The sequence below is a fragment of the Streptopelia decaocto genome, assembly GCF_964273445.1.
Source record: "Streptopelia decaocto genome assembly, chromosome: 1".
NCBI classification, from domain to species: Eukaryota; Metazoa; Chordata; class Aves; order Columbiformes; family Columbidae; genus Streptopelia; species Streptopelia decaocto.
The window spans coordinates 28632864-28656464 of NC_138663.1; the positions used below are offsets into that span (position 1 = coordinate 28632864).

A 23601-nucleotide genomic window follows, 5' to 3' on the forward strand; every position below is an offset into this window, starting at 1 on the left:
GAATGCTTGGGCTAAAACTAAGAGGTCTACAGAGAGACACAAGCTCCTCAAGGAGTAGTACTGAATTCCCTAAGCATTACTTTCAGGATGAGCTGGATCGGCCGCTGGAGACACCTGCTTCTCTCTTGAGGGTAAGCAGGATCTAAGATGACTAACTGAGATTTAGCTGCTTAGTTTCTGTGAATATAAATTAACTCAGATCTAGATGACTAGAAAATGATAGAAAAACAGCTTTGTGACTCCTGCAGCACTTCATTTCCATTAACAACTGCTATTTGGAAACAAAAAAGGAATGTAATATAGTTTAACCATCACACAAACTTATTTTCTGTGTGCTCCACAAATTTCTCCCTAAACCATATTTCACCTCTATAAGCAATATGTTACAGAGCAGATAAATCCACAGCAGAAACAGCCACAGCCACAGTTTGGTTATAAATTACTTACATTTCTTCAGAGTCACTCTGTCACCTTTCTGCGCTGTCAGAAGGGACAGTCTTTTCGTTTGGGATGGTCTTTTCGTTTTTGCTCAAACTGGTCCTCCTTCCAGAAGTGTCTGTCCCCTCTATGGCAGATAAGGAAGGTCCTTAACTTTCACTTGAAATTATCTAAGGGTAAGAAGGGAAAAGAACACAGTAAGTGCAAGCATTCATATTGTGTTTCATAGCAAGGTATTGCAATCACCTCTCTAAAACACACTTCAGGGCCATTCTTACACACATGTGTACATGTTACATACCTTGGAAGAAATCCCACAAATTTTTCATGTCTTTCTTTCTATGGAACATGTAAAGTAGTCATTACTCCTAAAGTAGTCACCTACTCCACTCCTGAGATTCAGAATAATAAGATTATATTACTTTTAAAAGTGTAAGTGTAGTAATGAAAAGATAATTTCATATTTTTGATGATTTATTTTGCACCACCAAGAAATTCTGAATACTTTTGGCAGCGTTCAAATAGGCAATCACAATTTGCTGAGCACAGCCTCACTGGAAACCATCTTGGCTACCCATTATTGATAAATATTCTAATCTGAATATTCTGTTAAACAAAACAGTTCTACATCTTACTGCTCAGAAAGAGAGACCTGTGGATTATGATGGATAGCTTCATGAAAACTTAAAACTCACCACTCCTTCAGAGTCAAAACCAGAAACCGAATGTTAAAAATTACTGGGAAAGGAATAAAGAACAAAGCGTAACACATCATTTGCCACTGTATTAATCCCCATCTTGAAAAGCATGCTCTGCTTTGGTGTCCAGCACAGAACACAACACAACAGAACAATTAGCAAAGGTTCAGAGAAAAAAATGCACATGATCAAAGGCTTAGAATGGTTTCCATATGAGAAACAACTCAGTGTGCTACAACTATCCAGACTAGAAAATAGATAACTTAAGGGAGGGTGTGACAGAATACTACAAAAGCCTGAAGGAGAGGTTGCACAGACATCATCTGTTCCCTGTCCCTTGAACTCAGGAACTGCCTGTAAAGCTCAAGTTCAAAAGAAAATGCAGGATTTTCTTCTCCACAAAATGAGTAACAGAACCGTGGACTTCTTTCTAAGGATGCTGTTGATGCAAGGAGTTTTCATGAGTCAAAAGGTAGAATGGAGGTACCCTTCAAAGAGAACTTTCACTGGAGACAGAGGATGGCCTAGGTGAAACACTGGCCTCAACCAGGATGACCAGTCCTACCTTTCACTTATGCTAGTGCTAATTTAACAAATTCTTATATCTGTTTTACACTGACATATTCACCACACTAGAACCAGAACTTGCATTAGGTACACAGGTAGTCTAGTCTTACTTGCATTAGAAGTACAGGCTACATCCTTTTGAACAGCAAAGTGAATTCCCATGGTTCTCTGTACTTTACTATATGCCTAACAAATTTGAATGACTTTTCCAAAATAGCATCACCACAGGGGTAAAAAAAAAAAAATCAAACGAGGTAGCAAAGTCTTACTGGAAAGTAGCTGTAGCCTTCCTCTCCCGGTCCACAGTCCCAGCGCCGCCAGGGCAGAGGGCTACAAAGCAAAGGTTCTGCTTCTCAAGTTGTTCGCTGGTCTCACGTGTTTGAGTTTGTAACTTCATCCATGTGTTCCCACTCAGTTCAACACTTACATAAATGCAGGTCAGCATCTCCATGTCCCAAGCTTCATCTCAAAGCAAAACTTAAAAATCACATACTCTGTATTCCAATATCTTCTCTTTTGCTTTAATCTCTAGGATACAGCAGTGTTTCTGATTTATTTTGGGTAAGTGCAGATCAATTAAAATTCCTTCAGGGAAGCCTTCTGAACCAGCAGAAAGCGAATGACTGTCATCAGGAACAAACACTTTTTGCTGTCACAGACTGGCATGTCACTTGTGAGCAAAAGCTGTATTAATTAATTCTATCCACACCCATCGGGTGTACCAAAGGAATATAACCGGTCTTTTCTGCTGTCTTGCTAGATATGGATCTTTGTGTCTGCGAACCAAGTATCCCTATATGGAGACTTCTGCATTGGCACATTATACGAAGAAGCAGCCTGCACTAGCACAAAAAAAACATAACAGGACAAAAATAACTTTGTTCAGACATCAGTATGCAACCAAAGTCCCTTCTGCAAAATGCACGAATTAATGCCCTAAAGTTTCACCCCAAAATCAGGAAGTTTCCACTACATGTACACACAAACCTATTTATTAACATTCTTTTTAGACTGTGTAGTGAGGAATTTGAATTACTGATACTTTTTTTGGTCACCTTGATATACTGGATCCAAGTAAGTTTACTGTTCTATCTATTCCTCCTCAGCCCTTCCATGCTCTGCAAAAGAAGAGGCTGTTATGATGTTTGCTGTTCTGTTTGCTTCTGCAGCTCAAATGGCTACACTGAGGATGAAAGAAAATTCACTGTACAGCATGCCAGTGATCAAAGATCTATCTACTACTGGCCTATAGCAACATTTTAGGCCACCTCTCCCTTCTACCACTTGTCCGAGTTCTCTGTTTAGAATGTAAAATCTGACGTGTAGGAATATAACCCATCCAGCTCAAAAGGAATCCAAGTTCTATTTGACATCCTGCATGTCATTGTGATACTAGCTAAAAATAAAAGCAAGCTGTAGGAAACAGGAACCAAATGTCTTAGAATCGATCTATGAGCAAAAACAAGCTTCTCACTTGCAAAATTGCAAAATTTAGAGAAGTGGACTCCAGGTATACTATAGCAGGTAAAATACAGTTGCAGGTTACAGACTTTAAAAACAACCTGATAGTAGTAATAAAAACAATTCAGAATTATCTTCACCACTTCTTCAAAGTTGAGGAAGAACACCACGAGAATGGGCATTAGAAAACGGCTACCTACTGGCTGCCAAATAAAAGCTGTGATTTCTCACTCTCTCCATATGCGGTTCCAAGTTACAATTAAAAAGTTTACAAAATCTTCCTGTGAATATGATCTTTTCTCTCGCACACAAGTGCACATAAAGGGGGGAAAGTTAAATTATACCCATGGTGGAAATCCACTTACATCAAAGATATATGAAGAAATTTTTACATGAAAAATTTCTTAGCTTATGTTTTGATTTCTGAAACAGCACAGTGACACCAGTAACCTGTAAGATTGAAGACACAAACAAATTTCAGAGTATATACATATTAATTTGGGTTATTAGAAGTTATGCTTGCGTGCAAGCTCACACCATTTCCATAATTTACCTAAGACACAACGTAAAAGCTATACATGGTAATGCGATCTTATTAGCATTACTGGTATGGCACTTTTTTGGCAATTCATAAAGCCACAGCTGCATTACAAAGCCATCCCAAAGAAGCACTGATAAAGTACTTAATCTCATGACTGCTACGTATTTTTAGAGTATACTACAGAAAAATGTGTTAAAGTATTTGAGGACTACACAAGCAAGCTTCTCAGTTGTTTTAGGATTGTGTTTCTTATTTACAAAAAACCCAGCAGCTTGCATCCCTAACTAAATATGCTATAAAATTCCATGTTTGTACATAAACATCCTATTCATCTTACTTTCAATACCTATAGCCTATTGGGTGAAACTAAGTTAAAGTCTAGAGCAGGATTTGGCCTGAAATCATAGCATATAAACAATTAAGGACTGGATTGGAGTTTTGGGTTAAGATTGAATAATATTTACTCTTGTATGTAATTGTAGTCAGCCTAATGTAGTATTGCAATCATGTGTCTTTAGTACCCTGTTTATCTAAAAGCCTTTACCCAGAAGTCTTATCTCACAAAAACATAAATTCACAAAAACAATCACTGCTTTGCTAGTAAACATTGAAATCTCTACTAAGAAAGATGTATTAAAATACAGCAATAAAAGACACTAATATATCTGCAGAAACGTCCCTTCCAGCTGATCTCTGTTATCATTGTCCTGACCTGGAAACAACATAATAAGTAAACAAGAGATCAATCACGATGTAAATAATTAAGAAGGTGTTATACTGCAAACTCCCCTAAATGTTGTGCTCTTAAACTCATAGAAGCTGTTTGGTTTGCCTGCAATTTAAGGAAGTTTATTATGCTAATATCAAAAAACCAGTATTTTGGAAAACATCAGATTTGGGACTACTTCCCTTCTCTTACGTAATAAAAGGAGAAAGGCAGGACAAATTATCTCTCTACAGGTAAAATGGTCTTTCTACTACTAGAGCCCATGCATCAGTGCCATTAAGATGACCACTAATCTTCCCTATATTTTGATATAAATCTCCTGTAGGATCTGAGAACACCCGCTAAAATTTGTCATATTTTAAAATCCAGTCCTTTCATCATTTGTATACTGAACTCTTCAAATCTTCTGGATTTGGATCAACATTAAGAGTTAAGAGAAATATTCCTCATTTATCTTGCAGATTTATTCAATACTGATTTTAAATATATTGACTAGAAATACAACCTTAAAATGAATTGCGAAATGATGGATTGTCATGAAAATAAAGGTAAGACGTGTCTAAAAGGTAAGACCTGTGTCTAAATAATTCCTTGCATGGCAAGCTGTCTACAGTCCCAAAGTAAATGCTATATGTGAGACAGATGGCAGAGGGCATGGACGAACTAGCTCTACCAAGCAAACAAAGATGCAATGCTGGATTTGGGACAATCAGATGGAATAGCTGGCAAACTGTTGTCAGAATCAACATTGCGGTTTGAGCAGGTTAAATAAATAGTGGTAAACTTCCATAGTACTTCTTGTGGCAAACATGTCTGGGACTATTTTTTCTCCAGCAATCCCCAGTGGGTAGAGTGCCACCTCCTTTCTCTGATATTCCTTCCAGCTCTATCTGCCCTTCTCTTTCCAATGTTAGGCTGCCATTCAACACAGGGACACACAGCAGGATCTGAAAAGGCGAATGCTGAGCAGTTCGGTGTGACTCCAGACATGCAGCATCACACACAATTCGGTCAATCAGGGCTCTGCAACCAACATGGGCATTGACATCATAACAGCAGGAATTCAAGTTCTATTTTGTAATCCACCTCATTTCTAAATGGTTTTGATCCATATCACCTGAGAGAAGATCACGGATTAACACACAGCACTGCTATAGTGCTGCGGCACTCCCAGACTGAGGGGATGCAGCAAAAGCTTTCTCCAGAGGGAGAGATGCAAGAAATGTCATAAAACTTCATTTGGCAATTTTTTCCTCTATTCCTCCTTTTCCTCAGCAGTTTGTCTCCCACTTTCCCTTTTGCTGAACACACTCTCCCCTCTCGCAGCCCTGTGAGGAACACAACCCATGCATGGCGCCAGCAGGGACAGGAGCAGAAGAGGCGAGCATGCAGTGACAGCCGGGATGGCTCCTTGTCACCTCAGGCAATGCTGGGATGCTGGAAGGGCTTAGATGGGATGGAGAGAGGATCAGTGATGCTGAAGCCAAAGGTACAAGGGCACAATGTTTGAAAAACAGACTATGATTGATAAAACTCTGGAGACTGTGGCAGGCCAGACAGTAGGAGCACTTGTTTATTTGAGGGGATGATTTAAATCATTACACAAAAGAATGAAGACCTAATCTAAAAATGTGAACACCACTGTGCCTGAAGGGACTTGCTCTTGTGGACCTACCTGTTTGCTCCTGGGTACTGTAAGCAGGATGACATCCCTGAGATGTCTTCAAATCCAAAATTTCCTTTCTGAACTTTGTCAGATTGGCATGCAATTAAACGTTCAGATACACTGTGGAGTTTTCTAGGAGCGTTTGATTTATTTTATTGTCATCATTATATTGGCTGGTATGTATTTGCTTCACAAAACAGTGCAAGTCACCTTTTTGAATAATTGCTTTTGCATTGTCTGCTTCATTTCACTTATGCAGATCATACAGTGGTCTGGGGGATAAAGGCAAGATTTCCAGCGAGGATGCAGCTGGACAATGACTTAAGCCACTCTAAACTGGCGCTGAAGCAGCCTTTATTTCCCTCACCTTCTTCTTAGCTCCAGCTGCAGACTGCCACTCCTTCCTTGGGCTGACTCGGACACTTGTGCAATTGCAAGGTAAGACAGATCAAAGAGTTCAGTTATTTGAAAACAGTCTTGCAAAACAAGTGATCAGCTTTTGATCAAAACATGGACATCTCCCCCAGGGCAAGAGAGAAGTGAGGAGATGGGGCCTGGGACCACACAGTCAAGATGAGGCTTGGCTTGCCCTGCTGAAGAAGCTTCCCCTGCGCATCTTGGAGCACAGTCCCAGTAACACTGTCCAGGGGTACAGGCAGCTAAAGCACCTCATCCCCCTTCCCAGCACTGGCCACTGAGCTGTGCCAAGGCAACTGTACACAAAGCTATGTGGTCAGCCTTGCTGGCAAACTAGCCTGGTTCAGAAGTAACCTGGCAAAATAAAAGCTCTTTTCAGCCTTAGAGAGTCCACCTTGCAGACCCCTGAACAACTATATGAGCAACTTCAGAGGTACAGCAATGAGGAGAAGGAACCAAAAGATGCTTAAACCAGCACTACTACTAACGAAGCACCATTTACCACCCTATGATCTAACCAGCCTATGGACTCCAGCAGCCAAAAGCTCTCAGATATCACTGCAGCCAACCATGTGGCGTCATTCCCAGCTGCCTCCCACTCTGCTTCTCTCCAGCCCACAAAGAACCATGAAGAACCGCACCAGGGATGCAGTGGAAGTGCATCCTCAGGCACAGGCAGTGGGCTCCATGACAGCAACCCAGGGACAAGGAGGGGCTGCAGAAGAGCAGTAAGGGCTGTAGCATTAAAATGCAGCAGCTGCCGGTTTTGATTTACATGTCTTAGGCCCCATTATTAGACTGGATGTATACCAGTCTGGCATGCTTTGCTGTAGTGTTGTTATATATGTACACAGGTATGTGCACGCTTGTGATCAATTCTCTAAATAGCCCATTGTTTGTATTTGTATTATGAAGTGAAAACTAAATCAAAGTAAAAGTCTGAATTTTGGCCCTAAGATTAAGTAACTTTTTTAAAATTCCAAAAGGAGAGTCTAAATTCTACTTTATATCACTCTTCATTTTAATCATATTTGATTTGTACGATAAATTTATCACATTTTTTCCAAATGACATGGCGGTACTTTAGCTAATACGAAGTACATAACTTACATATACATTGTCTGCATCATTTAGACGGCACATTAAAACAACTGTGGTCCATCATTCTACTAAACTATCTCCCACTCTTTAATAGTTTTGTTTAATAGATACCTGAGGGTAATCATTTAATGAAACCTTAATACGACCTCTCAGTTTGTAAAAAGAGCAGCAAAATATGGTATGACTGAATTCATAGTTCAAAAAATTCTGCTTTTTATATTGAATAATTTTAGATTTGCTTATGCATTCATTTTACCACCACCACCCTCTCCCCCCTCCCAAAAAAAAAGGAAAAAAAAATAAGAGAAAGAAAACACAGAGAAAACGGTAAAACACCTTATCTGCATTTCTCTTGCAATTCCATTTGGACAACAGTATTTCCTAAACGTAGCCTATTCACTGCTTGATATGTAATTACCTTCAGTTCATAGTCTAGACATTAATGCTTTCGTAGTATTTAAGACTCCTTGTAACATGCTTGCTGCTTTAAGTAAGCAAGGCTAAATCTTGACCAGATAAATTAGCAAAGAATGCAATAAAAGCTGCAATAAAAGAACTTTATCCTCCAAACCTTCAAGTTGCTGCTAAATGAGATTTCTTTGAAATGCAGATCAGTTGAACTAGATTAGTGAATTTTAGCTCCTGTCAACATCATAACAAAATACAAATACAATTGTTCACTGGCCTTATCTCCATGCTTCCATCTGCTGCCTTGTTATTTACTTTCCTTGATTTACTATGCAGATCTAAATAAGACACATCAAGGAGGGCTTACAACACAATGGCTTCTTAAGCTTTACATCAAGGTATTTGAAACTGAAGCCCTGAAAGGGCTGCCATCAAAGACATATCTCTAATGAACTTCCATATCAGAGAAGGTTTGGTATTTAATACTGCTGTGAAAAGAAAAAGCCTCAAATCAGAATGGTCTATGAAGGAAAATGTCTGCAAATCTTGATGAGATTAGCACCTACTAGAATTAATATCCCAATAAAAATGATATCTGGTTCCTCGAAGAGTTAAACTTCCAACCTTTGCAAAAATAATGCCTGGTGTCAGAATGGGAAAACTCAGCTGACAAGGTTGAAAGGTCAGGGCGGTATTCCTTTTTTCTCCACAAAATGTCCAAAAAGCATTTTTGCTGGTGGCTTGATTAAGATATTGTTGACAAACTAGCCTTGGAATGAAATAATTAACACAGTCAACAGCGCTACTATGGTACTTTTCACAACAGCAGAATTTTACAGCATCTTTAAAAAATTAGCAACAACTTCACAGTGAAACAACATAATCTAAAATGACAGCATGCAACATTTGTTCATCGATTTTACTATTTCCCTTTCTCCCCCACAGCAATATATGGCAGAGCAGGATAAAATCTTCTGTCAGTTTGCTTAAAAAAACAATCCTTAAGTGCCATTTCTATTACATGCCACAACGCTGCTTTCAAAGTGCAATAAATGAGAAAGTTCCCTCCTCATGATTTAAACTCTATATACATCTGATAGATTAAACAAATATAAACAGCTTAAAAGTTTCTACAACCCACACGTAACCTTGTGCAGCAAACCATCAGCTCTCAGAGCGTGCTGCCGTTTGACACAATTTCTTTGCCAGGCACCAAAGTACATAAACAAATGATACTTTTCTTTCTTAAGAAAGCATTTCAATCATTTATGTTCTTCCATAGCAAGGGAAGATCCCACAAGCATGTTCCGTACTGTGGATCAATCAGCTTCAAACCGAAGTAGACATGTTGTATGCTCCAGTGCCCGGGAATCATGCTGCAGGCTCACCAGATGATGAAAACGGAGGTATGCAGTGGAGGGGAGCCCCACATGGCACCCGCTAGCTCCTGGGCATGTCAAACTTCACAACTACCCTACAGTCAATGACAGCAAACACCTTCCCTTTTCTTCTCGCCTCCAAACATATACTTGCCTTTCTACCCTCCTTCCAAATTACAGGCAGTCTTCCAGAAACAAAGCCCCCAAACAGAAGCAGCGTCCCATGGCTATACTGCAGAAACCACAGTTGTCTTTTTGCTAAATTTCATTTTGTACAGGCTATGTTCCAGGCTTACTTACAGCCACGAGAGACCACTACCTTTCCTTGCTTAATGAAATGACAAAACAACAGATTTGCATATGTAGAAGCAGGTGCTGTAACAGGTTTGACTACTCTTGACCTAAAGCATGCAAAAAAGATTTATCAGCAACAGCTGTCCCTAAGGTATTGGGGCTCTGATGGGCAGTCAAAACTTCACCATCTGCACCACCGTGTGTTTAAAATGACAATCTGAATTAAAAGCTGGTCAACAAATCTCATAGAACTAATGCCTTCCGTATCCCCATCCATATGTTGAATTCCCAAGATACATAACACTTGGATTATCTATTATAAATACCAGTCCTTAAATAAAATAAGACAATCTAGGAAGATGTGAAAAGTAGGTTTGTGGGAGTTGCTACTTACTTACGAAACAAGTATTTAAATAATACTTTGAACGTACCTAAGTTTGAAATGCTTCAACAACTTCATATCATGACATAAACACCTATTCTTTGAAAACGGTATTATATCTCTTTTCAGAGTTAAAAAATAGCTATAAATATTTACAGAGGCTAATTTGAGGATTTACAGTGCTACAGCATTGTTTAGCTTGTGGATTATTAACCAACACAATTTCAGTTTAGTTCAACTCCTCTGAAACCTTTCTTCAATGCCATGACAAAAACCCTGACTGATAGCAAAACATTTCAGAGCATCTGTGTGTCCTCTGCGCAATGAAGGTATCGCAGGGATGTGAGGTTTGCAGTTTATTTTCTGATTTTTCCCTATTAACAGGAACTGTGTTTTTTCCCCCAGACTAGAGGAAGGAACCTGAGAGTCTGAACATGACCCTTGGTGAACACAGTGACTTGTTCTGGAGCTATGCTAGCAGAAGGTAGCACCATATGCCCCGAGCCCCAACTTGGATGCTCTTTCCACAGTCTAATGTGCTTGTCAAAAGATGTTAAAATCACAGATTTACTTTCTCTGGGTATACTTTATTATTGTACAAAGTAAAAAGGAGGATTGTAGAATTTTTTTATCTCTTATATGGACAGGCATCCAAAACATACTTCTACCAGTTTAAACTGGGAGCTCTTTTTTTATTGGTGAAATGGTTCTGAAGTGTTTAAAATTACAGCAATCTTATACCCGGTATCAATCACAGCTATTTTAACTCTTTATTGATTACATACTAACTGCATTCTGAACTTTAGCATTAATAATTTTCCTTCTCATGTAACTATGGAAAAATTCATTACCTGAAAATGAATGAAAATTACCATTTTTTGCTCCATTTAACTTTTTTAAAATTAAAAAAAAAAAAATATTCAGAACACCACAGATTTTATCACTGTAATCCAGGCAGGATAACTACTAAAGTAAGAAAAAAAATACCATGGAGCACACATACTGGAAGCAAACTTAAAATAACAGCAAATGTGCTCAACAACATTTCTAATAATAATTTTAGATGTGGCAGCACATGTAAATTCATTCACTTTATGTTTTGTTCTTTAGCTTTTAGAAGAAAAAAGTATTTTATTTTAACTATATATATGCATGTATATATTTGCAGGCACTGCTGAAAGACAGGAGGTACTTTTTCTGAAGTGAATAATAAAACTCTCTTGCAGAATCTTGTGAGATTCAAGTGATCCTTCAAATGGTTACAATTTTGTGCAAAAACAATGCAGACTTGAAAAAAAAAAGAAATGCAATTTATTTACTTTCTAGGTTCTGTCTGTTGAGAGCTACAGTGATCCCTTCAAGAGCACAAATATTTAGACAAATTTTAAAACGTGTATTATATACTTGACAGAACATATTTACATGACAGCTCAGAGCCTGGGCAATCTGATCAGAAATATTTCCCCTATAAAACAAAGTCAAGTTAGGGGGGGAAAAAAAGCGCAGCTCAGCCATGTAAAGAGGCTTGAGATTAAACACATAACCATTTAGAAACAGATTAGCCATTTAAGTGTTTGCGTCAAAATTGCGATAACCTTCATCCTACTTCCCGATTCACTGGATCCTATGTATGAGTTTATGAAAATCGAAGATGAGCAGCATACGGCATTAACTCTGTGTCTCTTTTTACTAAGCCGTTTAATTGCCTGCTCGTTATCTGCTGCCCTCCGTGCCGGCAGGTGCCGCATCCCGGCAGGCAGGGCCGCCCTGGCATGGTGGGGACACCCAGCCACCCCGGGGACAGCCAGGAGGCTGAGGTGAGAAATCAGCCCTCTCCCGCCCAGCAGAAAGCAGCACAACACCGCTGAGGTGATGTCCAAGAGAGACAGAGATGGGAAAAAGGTGGAAATATGTTTCACACAGGCTCCTGGTGCACAGGGGCGAGGGCAGACTCCCGCCATCTCCCCAAAGCCCAGCAGGCCTCTCCCAAACTGGGCTGCTGTGGAAGCTGAGGGCTCATTTACCCCTCTGTGACCTATTGCTCTTTATCTTGGTGGTATTTAAACAAATTACATATTTTAGAAACAGATATTGTGTCTCGGGGTTTGGCTTACAAAGCAGTAACAGGCACATTCATCATGCCTGGTTTTAAACCACCACCATGACTTGGGGGAATCCTCCCTTTGCCAAGAGCAGGAGACTTGGGACCTCAATGCAGCAAAACAAACTGCTAATGCATGAGAAACAAATGTACAAAAAAATCTGGTAGATCAACTTACAGGCACAAACTCCCACTGTATTCTCTACTTCTCAAAACGGAGAGGAGCTTTGTAAGGAAAACAGACCAGGCTCAATGCAGCCATTGGACACCTCAACGTGAATTGCTGCCACCAAGCATTAGAAAAGAAGGTGTGAAGGATTTGTAAGAATATACATATTGAAAAGCTACCACACAAGCAACTTTGAGGACCATTTACACTCTCAACAGGGAAAACAGATACCTCTGGGGAACTATTTACATTAAAAGAAGATGCAAAAGCAGAGACAGAAGGGATTAACAAGGAGTGGACCCAGAGCCAAACAGTGAACCGGAAACATCTGGTCAAAGAAATTAGGTTTGGACCATCTGTACTCAGTGTTATGCAATACTAAAACCAGATTCATCCTACCTAACTTTGAACACCTAAATAGGATGTAATCACTACGTAAGAGGGAGCTCCCAGTAGAGCCATGCGGGAAGCCACGGAAACTGCTGTCCCAGTTAAGGAGCATCAGTCCTTGGTGTTTAAATGGATGAATCCAGCCACTGTTTGGATGAATCAAAAGAGGGAGTAGGCTGAAAGAACTTCTTGAAGAGAGAAGGAATCATGGGATACTCTTCTTAATGTAAAGTGATATGAGTTTAAATTAAAAAAAAGAAAAAAGAAAAAAATCAACTCCAGATTGTAGGTCAAGTTTTACATTGAATATGCCATAAACTATAGATTACACAGTTACATAGGTTTTTTTTCCTGTATTTTGAAGTGTTTCAATTCAGTGATTATTAATGTTTAATTCTGTGAATGTAAGGGTATTTGTTAAGTTAGCTATTTCACTTACAGAACAAAATGTGTTTAGTTATTTTAATACTTAGTTACAATTTTCATCATTTGAATAAATCAAAAGCCAGGAAATAGTGGTGAAAAAATCCTGACTATATTTGTTTTAAAAAGTCCCAAACAAAAAACAAACCCCCAGCATCTATGGACACCATGTATTTGTGGACTATAAACAAACATAATATTCATCAAAGAAATTATTTTTTATTCTAGTCTCCTTTCAAATTATAAAGCAATCATTTGGACTTAATATTGAAAACTGTTTCGTAAAAAGATGCGTGCCTCACAATGCACACAGAATAGTTTCTTAACACAGGCTTGTTTACTTAATATATTAAGTAAGCGTACAGAGGTAATCTTTATTCTTGCAACATATAATATCTAGATTATTAATATTTTATATTAAAACAAGGTGCCAATTAGTGAAATTCGCAGATATTAATCTCCCTACTAAAGTCTATTTCCTTATTGTTTATACACAACAATTCTCTTCATCATTTTAAAAGTGGGAATCTTAAAAAGTGGAAAAATACAATTATAAAATGTTCTTTATTTGCAATTAGATCCCAAGGTTGCAGAATACTGTATCTGTCCCAATTTTACAGAACTGCTTAAGGCATCTGCCAACCAAGTTTCAAGAGGATTAGCTGTAATGAAAATGCAACATATGTAAATACAACCACGTATTTAAATGTCAAGTATTTCAAACACAATAGAAAATTACAAATTCAAAGTTATCTTTCCAAACATATAATTCTATCAACTCCTTCCATGAGAGATAAAAACTTGGAAACAGCATTTTTATACTGTACAAAACACACAATGTGACAATGCATTGTTAGCCTTCCTAATGCATTTCATCATTGAGATGAATGGGGTTTTTTTATGAACACACAGCATACTCCACCTTTCACACCAATTACACATACTTCAGATTCACCTTGTAGATTGACAAGAATCTTGTTCCCTGTGCTAAAGCTAGCAAAACCAGGGTATGGTAGGAACTTTAAAAAGTACCTTTTCCTTTGTGAACTTTGGGTATCTTGTTTACTTGACATGATGTATAAAATTAGTACAGGAGAAAGAACGCAATTACACAAGAAAATAAAACCATGCAGCTAAAATTCCTCTGATTTCAGACACATTTTTCTCATCTCTGGATGTGGTACAACCTTGCTGTGAACTATTAGGTTTCCACTACTTAGAGACAGACGGTTTCATACTGCTCAACAGAGATTACTGCTGTCTATCTAAATAGGGCTTACAGTGGCATCAGCATATTTTATTAACTCAGAACCATAAATCCTATTCTTATATGCTCTCAAAGACCAATACTCCTAGGGTCACTTAAATTTACAACAGCATGGCACCTACCAGGAAGAAGCTTCAAAGTGAGGATCTGCTCCTTTCCAACAGCCCCACAGAAATTCTGGTATCTATTGAAAATTTAAAAAGGAATACCCCATCCTTCATAATAAATTATTTTTAGCTCACTGCAACATTACACTATATCCCAATACACTTTATAACGCCTCACAACACAGGTTTTCTTTGTGTTTCAAGAATTCCCCCTCCTTTGTGTGATATGTATGGTATTTGCAGGGAAGCAGATCTTAACATCTGCTCTTCTGTGACTGGACAGTGAACACCTGTGAAGGAAAAATCTCCACATTTTTGAGCATTCAAAGAATATTGTTTTATGTTCCATAGCATACCAGTACATGGAAGTGCTCTTACTAGCACCAACAAAGTTACTTTTGTATGTATTACTCTGCTATCCTCCAAACTCACAGAGAACACCACTATAACCTACATATACATGCTGTTAAGAACTGACAGCAAGATGAAAACAGAGATGACAAAGTCAAGGAAGTAATACCCTAAAATAATACAGAAATTTTTAATTTTATTCAAACTCTACAAACCAAAAGATCAATTTAAATAAATGACTGGTGTCTGTTTACATGCACCTTTATTCTACTCCCTCTAAATAAATGGACTGTCATAGGTGACTCCCAAACAAAATTTTGACTTCACAACAGCAGTGATGCAGTTTTCTAGATAAACACAGTTTTTCCACCGAGGTGCATCAAGCATCATTTAGCCCCAAGCAATCCTCAGAAATACAAATCACATGCTAGTGCCTCCCCAGGGGAAGAACCAGCCTTGGCATCTCCCTCTGCATTGTTCACTGACGCTAAACTCTGCAGGGTTGTCAAGCGGTTTCCTCAATGCAAGAAAAAGAGAAGTGCTACACAACACTTAGCTGAACTTGGAAATACCAGAAAACCTACCTAACTCCACCAATTGCTCTACTTTTTACCCTTTTCTTCCCTCCGATAGGTGTCCTAAATCAAAATCAGACATCACAAAGGAGGTTTTGCTCCACTTGTCAGGGCAAGCCCTGGAAACTGAGTAGAGTTCTTGAGCTTTTTTTCTCAGAACTGGATCAAAAAGGTAGAACCAATCAACATATTAATAACGACTGTAGTGTTACTACTGTTAAATAACTATAATGAAAAAGCCAATGACTCTTTAAAGATCCCTTCCCTTTGCTATAAACAGACTTATTTAAATCCATAAAGGCTGTTATCAAGGTTCTGCAATTTGGGGATGTGATTTTAAAGCAATAGAACAATTTTAAACAAGATCTTCTCAAACTGCAGCCCGTTTACTATTTTATCTTATTTTCATTGTAACACAACACTATTCAGTGGAACTTCACTCTCAAACAGTAATTTAACAATTCAATGCTATCGCTGCTATGAAGAGAAGAACAGTGAGCTTTGAAGCCTTTTGATCTCATCATATCAAAATTGCAGTCTTGTACTGATTTCAGAATCTACCTAATTTGTTATGTTGCAACAAAAAAGTAAAGAGACTACAAAAAGCAAAGTGCCAGAAGTAAACATTTTGATCAACCTAATTCTCTTTTAAAAAACAAAACTCCCGCTGTCCTTTTTCAGAAAAATACCTTGACATTTAAAGACAAAATAAGTGCCTGTGCATGATTTGTTTACATCAGTAGAAATAAATCCCTCCTAAATGTAGACAGTACAAAGTTTTCTTTCTGTAGCTTATGAATAATATTTAAGGAAATGCTTAAAACACTTAGCAAATATTTTCACAATTTAGCAACCTCATCAATATAGTTGCCCAGATGCCACAGTGATGTGCATTGTATATAGATTTCCAAAAATGAAGCACCAACTTAAACATGAACACATGATTTTAGTGTATAGAAAAGGGACAGGATGCAATTACACTGCATGTAAAGAGGGAGGTTAATGCACTATTGTATGGTGTATCACCAAGAAATGAGAGAAGTGCTGAGCTGGGAACACTGACGACTCCCTATGATGTGCACGCCAGCAAAAATACGATTTGGAAGGAACTAATAAAGTGGTTGGCTCTCAGAAAAAAAAATCTGTGTGTACTAAATACTTTAAGCATGAAGACTTATAATAAATATGAAATTCAGCTACCGAAGTAAAATTACACAGAAGTGCCTTTCTTCAAATGCATCCCAACCCACATCTACATGAATGCCATGGTGGTTTTGAGCAAGCTGCCACAGCATCTGGTTTCTTATGCCTTGAACTCTGTTAGTTATTACTAGGTTTTTCAATTAAGAGATTTCACAGTTATGTAACCTTCACTCTGCTCACTATTTTATAAGACCATCCTTAGAGATACAATGACCACTCAAAACGATGCAGGTGACTTTTTTAAGGCAAATCAATGTTCATAGGATTGGTTCCTGAGATGGGACAAGCAGATGCAACAGCTTGCTACTACCACAAAGAGAATACTCTCCCCTCTTCTCATTCTGCCTTCCTGTGCCAGGCACTGGCTCCCAATACCTCATGCCACCTACAGCGATCTCAGGTCCCTCTGTGAGCCACTTCCATCCACTGGAACACCAGAAAGCTTACTCAGGCTTTTTGCCAGATTGGTCTTCTGCTGTTTTGCTGAGTTAATTTGACTCACAGAAGGATCTGCTGAGCTCCAGATCCAGCTCAAGAGACGTCACAAGACCACATATATGAGAAGAGGGAAGGGGAAGGTGGGCTGAGCACAGGGACCAGGGGGAAGCCCCTCTCCAACCTGTCAATAGCTTATCATAAGAAGAGATCAGCTTTCTGTGAAACTACAACTCCATTCCACACCTGATTAATCAACTCCAGTTCACAACTTACAATAAACCTATTTCTAGTGCATAAGAGCTTTTTTCTTCCTGAGACTTGTCTCAGAGTTCCTTCTCAGAAAATCCTGGGTCTATTATCTTGTGTATGTCATCAGAGCGCTGGCTATCCAGCAGCTCCAACACCTACTGCAATCTTGGCTAAACAAGCCCAGATTCAGACTTCTTCCCCCCTTCATGATGGCCCCTACCTAAGGCATGATGGGCCCTAGAGACAGATGCCTTCACAGCATCCTCGGTTGAAATAGTTGTCAGATGTCCAACAAAAGGTTTTATTTACCGGAAGCCTACACATAAAAAATCAATAACTCACAACACTACCTAACAGGCTCTGTGCAGATCATGGAACAGTTTGAGGGTTACAGTCAAAATGCTACTCCATCTGTCTTACAGTAAACAGTATCTAAATTCGTATACCACTTCCTTCCAGTTTACACAATAGAAATAAGCATGGGGTTTGTAAGTTATTTGTTTGTTTATGTACTTATGAGAGGTGGGGAGGAAACAGAGAACAATAAAAGGAAAAAAAGAGCAAGTTACTCAGACATCACATGTACCATTATAATGACTGCTCTTGGATTTACCGAACAGATTTACATACAGTTATATATAATTTAGTTTTATGCTTACTTTCAGTCTGCATTGAAGCAAATCCAAAAAAAAAAAGGGGGCAGGGAGAGAAATAAGACTACTTTGTATCTAATATATGCAAAGGCTACTGCAAACCAAAACACCATCTCAACATTGAGAACTCTTCCTTCATTTTAAGGAGTTTTGGGAAAAAAGGTCTCACACTTCCTCAAAGTAGAAGAGCAAGAACTTGAGCAGAGAGATGTTATCTGGGCACACACTGGGAGAGGAAAGCACCATTTGGTCCTGCTAATAAACCTGCAAGCAAGATGCCCAGTTAGACATTACCTAGAGGTTATCTTCTGAGTTAAGTCATAATGGTCCAAGATCTCAAGGGATGACAGATGGGCAAAGCAAAACTGGGCAAAGCAGTAGAGACAAGTTTCACTGAAGATACTGGTTTCCAGGCTACTACCTAGCTCCATATTAATGATGACTAAGCAGTTTGTCACCACCACCAATTTGAAAAGCTGTTGTTCAGGCTTTTGAAGCTTGAAACTAAGCTTTAAAAGGTCTTCAGAACACATGGCTTTCTACACAGACTTCCAAGCTCAAATCTTCAATATAACAACCCTCCTTTATGGAAATGTGACTTTTGAGAATAATTTATTATCAAGCTAAAAGCATATGCGCCCAAGTGCAACCAAATATCCTACAATGGACACTACGTACTGTATATTGCCAAAGAATCTGCAGGAGGCTACAGGTCCAGATCGAGACACACATCAAGCTGCTGATGTGCAACTTCCCTGGTTGCAAACCTGGCTGTTTATTCAGCCTATTTTGATCCTCCCAACTTACAGCAAAGCACAGGCCAATTTTTTACCCATACCAAATATCCAGTTCTTTGGAGAAGCATCTATATTCTCCCCTTGACAGCTGAGTTAGTTCACTATTAGAAGTACTATCTGTGGTACCAGGAAGATGTGGATTCTCTACAACATGCGACATCTAAATGAGTGTAAGAAACTCTTCTGAGCACAGGTATGTTTTATGCAAATTTAGGCATTATGGTAAATTAAAACTTCAATATGATGACATTAGTGATTCATGTAAACTGCAATGTCCTACATGATAATCTAAAATCAGAGGAATTTTATTCAGGGTAAAGAGTCCAAGTTTCTTGTTTCATCTTACCACAGTCGCAAACGATGTCTCCTATCACAACACAGTCTTACCAGTCTACCCTCTGAAATCCTGGAACTGCAAGAACTGCCTGCAAAACAGCTCCCACAGCAGATCTTAGCACAACAGCTCTGCAAGAGTTCCAGGTGTAATCCCACCGCAGCTCAAGTTCACCTCCTTGTTGAGCACGGTCCTTCACCTCCTTCCTTCCCAGCCCGCTCCCTTCCATGGTCACTGGACTGCTGGTCAGGCTGTTGCAGAACAGCACAAGTCAGAAGAAGACTAACACTACAAATAAAACTACAAAAAATACAGCATGATCAGCAACTTAGCGTGCTGAAATGATTTAGTGAAGTCCACGAAATGCTGGAGTTGATGTATGGAAATTAAGAGTACACTGAAGTGAGACAGTATCACAGTTTATTGAAAAATTAAAATAAAATTATTTTGTATCAGTAATCTCAACCTCTCCACTTTCTCATAGTCTCTGGCTTCTCTTCCATAATTTTTCATTCCATTATTTTAAATTTTAAATAAAAGAAGTATCTCTGAGATCCTCCTTCTGATGATTCTTCATATTTCTTTCCCAGTTCCAGTTCTTCAAATGTTGCCCCGCCTTTTGTATCTCCTTCAGAAAGAAGGTCACCTTTCACAAGGTACAAGCTACAGCTCTCCTGCTTTCATTCCTTCTGTTCATAGTCTTTATTATTATGTTTAACAGAATGAGGGAACATTACAGTTTCCTACTGAACAAAGAGATTTACAACAAAAATAGAAAACTGAGCTGGAATCAACATGCTGGAATTTATAGGGAGCTGCAGGAGACAAGAACACAAGAACATCTGGGAAAAAGTAAGGTATGATATTTAATGCCAAGGGAGTACTCTCTCAAAAATCCTTAAAATGTCTCCTTTTTGCTGTTTCACAGTACCCAGCAGTCAAAGACCTTCAGCTGTAAAATATTTCATAAGTATGTCAAGAAGCTCTACACGGATACAAGGGATTTTATTATAAGCCAACAAGATCCCAAAATATGCCATTTCTCTCATAGGAATGATTATTTTACTAGCTTATAACTTTTTAGTTTAGACCAATAAAATGTGTAAAACCGAGATTCATCGTGGTGTTGCCAGTTCTCAAAATGTTATTACAAATATTTTTATATCGGCTTTCGCACAACCCATGTAACTCTAAAACAACTGTATGCTTAAAAAAAGAGCATATCTGTACTTCTTATCAGAGATGAAGTTCAAAGTTCAAAAATACATATCTGAAGTCTTCAACCTATGGACAAGGTTTTTAAAAATATCAAAAATAATGAAAACTTCATATATTCTGATGCCTCCGAATTTTACACAAGTACCTAAAAGCACACGATAACATTGTTAGAAATTACTGAATTAATTTTACTACACCATTCTGATTCTGAAAGGTGACATATTTAGCGTTCTCTAAATAACTGGGACCAGACATAGATGACAAAATGTGGTGCTTCTTTATATAAGAGAACCTAATTTTGTTATAAGGCCTAAGGAGCGATACAGTAAACCAAGCAAAAGCTGGAAAAAAAGACAAAGATTGTGCATGTGCACACCAAGCTATTAAGGGTTGTCCTCAGTGCCAACTACTGCATCCCAGTTTACAATGTAGGATGTCTACGGAAAGCTGGCATCAAATCAAAGACCATGGCTGCACAGTTAAGAATTTGAACAGGGTTTGACATGAGTTCTATACCAAGTTTTAAGAAGGTTACATCATTTTGTCAGTCTTGACAGTATCATAACAACTTGGAATTCTTTATGAATGATGCTAAAGACCTCTGTACAGGACAATGCTAACATAAAAGCACAAGACAGGTGCAAAAGATAAGCCCTTTATGCGAAAGGAAAAGTCTCTCACCTCCTCCCTTTCCCGGCAGGTGTCCATTTGAATGCCAGTACCAAGGGAGGCACGGGATAAAAGAAAACAAGAACACTGATGGCGCTTCCCAGAACTGATGACTTCCACAAAATCCCAGTTCCCTGAATGGGGTGGCAACACCTGCAACGCAACTTGCAATGAACACAGAATCCCCAGCTGAAACGTGACTTCAGAAGCTTAAGTAGGAGGGACGAAACAGTGGAGAAACACTCAGCCGCACAGTTTAAACTAAAATTCTGGTTTATTTTATTCACAGCATCATGCTTCTACCCAATACATGATGTTAAGTCTCTATGAATAAATCTATTTTAATGTTAATATTAAGCGTATTTAGTGTTGAGGTCAAGCTGAATGAGAGAGGAGCGGACAAATTTATCACAACTACTCAAACAAAGCAGCATGCGGAGGCAGGACCAGGCATGCTCAGGGACAACGGGACAGGCACAGCACAAACCACTTCTCACAGGGAACAAATGACTGAGACAGAGACAACTACACCTCAAAATATCATATACAGGAACCAAAAGGAAGTCAAAAGAGCAGTTATTAAATTGGAAGACAGACAACTTTTGGCAGCAGCAATTTATTCACCTTGATCCTGCAACTGATTATTGTTCCTTGCCTTTGTAAATGCAGTTTTCCTGTTACCTAGAAATAATTCTTGTAGTTATCCAATGATTTTCCAGTATCCAGCAAGACATACTTAGGCTTGCTTAAATTTCAGTCTATAATTTTCTGTGGTTACTGTGATTTCTTAATTAGTTTTGCTTCTTTAAGATAGCAGGCATTTTGAAAGTCTGGGCTCAGATCTTCTCCACTGGATAGCAGAACATACATAATGTTTAATGAAATAGAGTAACAATATACTCCGGTAAGCACATAATATTTTAACTATATGCTATGTGACCAGGCTCCCAGGTGGAACCATCGTGTCTATGCCCACCAACTGAAAGCTCCCATATTTCAATGCTGAACAACATTTCATCAATTTATTCATGTTCTTAAGTCAGTCTCTCATACAAAAAGGCATAGTTTACAACTGAGCAAACAGAATGTACAATACCCAAATAAAAATCAGCCTTCAGTTTCAAAAAGAATATGACTGGCAGATGACCAATTTGCCATTATAACATCAGAACCAAGGTTATACCTAACCTTAAGGACCAAGCCTTGAAGAAGAATAAATGACATCTAAGAAAACCAGGGGTGTTTTTTTCCTTGAGGACACTGAGAGGAATGCTGGCAATGGTTCTATGCTTACATAATAAAAGAATCAGTTAAAAACAGTGGCAATGAAAAAAACCACAAGAGCCAGCAAATAACATCCCTCAAGAGCAGATCAAACTCAGCAGCTGAACAGAAGGTAGTGGAGGACAAATTGATTTGAGAATAAGTCATGAGGTCCAGAGATAGCTGCTAATGAATGATGTCTCTTAAGAGACAGAATATTTATTTCCTGTTGGAGGATTCAAAGAGTCTGCTTTCTCCATCCATGTTAGACATTAGCATGCTGTTAATTGGCTGAAATAGTCTGTCATTGTTATTTTTAGTAAAGAAGAACAGTAGCCACTTTCTTTCTTTGAGCTTCATGTAAACACACACCCTACACAGAAAAGGGGAGAGGGATGGGAAGGGCAGGACCAAGACTCTGCCACATGCTCTCTTTACTGCTGCCATCCTGTTTTCACAGAGGAGTGCAGTATTCATCTGCGGCTGTGTACATTTCCTTTCTTCTCTCTTCTCTTTGGTGCTCATGCTGACACACAGAGAGATTCCACTAGAAATGGCAGCACTGTTAATTATCAAAGGACACCCTGGGCTGAAATTGTGCTGGTACATACTGTGTCCCGCACATCCCTGAGCTGCAGTGCTATGCTCTACAATTAAAGCTTACATGGCTTCTAGCCTTTAGAGGTTTTCAAAATAATTTTCCGAATGCTAAAGGTTACTCAACTAGCCACTAGAATTTTTCATGGCGTGTAATCCACAGGTATTTTCACACTTGAAGAAACACCTTTTTGCTTGAGAGCAGAGGAATTTTCTCCTTTGAAGCGCTGGTAGAATGTCTGCTTTCATGGTGAGTGAGTGAGTGAGTGAGTGAGTGAGTGAGTGAGTGAGTGAGTGAGTGAGTGAGTATACCCAGAAAGGCATCCCAGGTGGCATTTTAGTTCCTTCTCAACCACAGAGAAATACAGAAGAACTTCAAAGAACCCAGAAGGAAATGGGAAAGCTAAGCAAAAACAAATGCAGATGAGGATAATTATTATATTAAAAATAAAGTATGTAAACTTTACATTTTTCAGTTGAATAACAGTCCACATGTATACTCATACTGTGAACAGCATCAAGCCATTAAGCCTCTGTCATAAATTACCTAGCAGAGGACCTCAGAGGCCTCCAGGCAAAGAGCAACATCATTAGTCAGCAGCATCTCAGACACCACATAAAGCCTGATGAAGGTGTGGATGCACTTCCATGTTGTCACTCAACAATTATTTGGGCTTCAGTAGCAAACTCCCAATCAAGTTAAAAGATGCTGCTTGGG

General features: G+C 38.7%; 1 protein-coding gene across 3 annotated transcripts in view; it reads right to left on the reverse strand.

Annotated features, from left to right (window-relative positions):
• Nucleotides 1-23601, reverse strand: part of FOXP2 (forkhead box P2) — a 424704-nt gene that overhangs the window by 360195 nt on the left and 40908 nt on the right. For all 3 annotated transcript variants that reach the window (XM_082075945.1, XM_082075946.1, XM_082075944.1), the window contains exon 2: nt 448-608. The gene's annotated coding sequence lies outside the window, so the exon portion shown is untranslated. The remainder of the gene's footprint in view (nt 1-447; nt 609-23601) is intronic.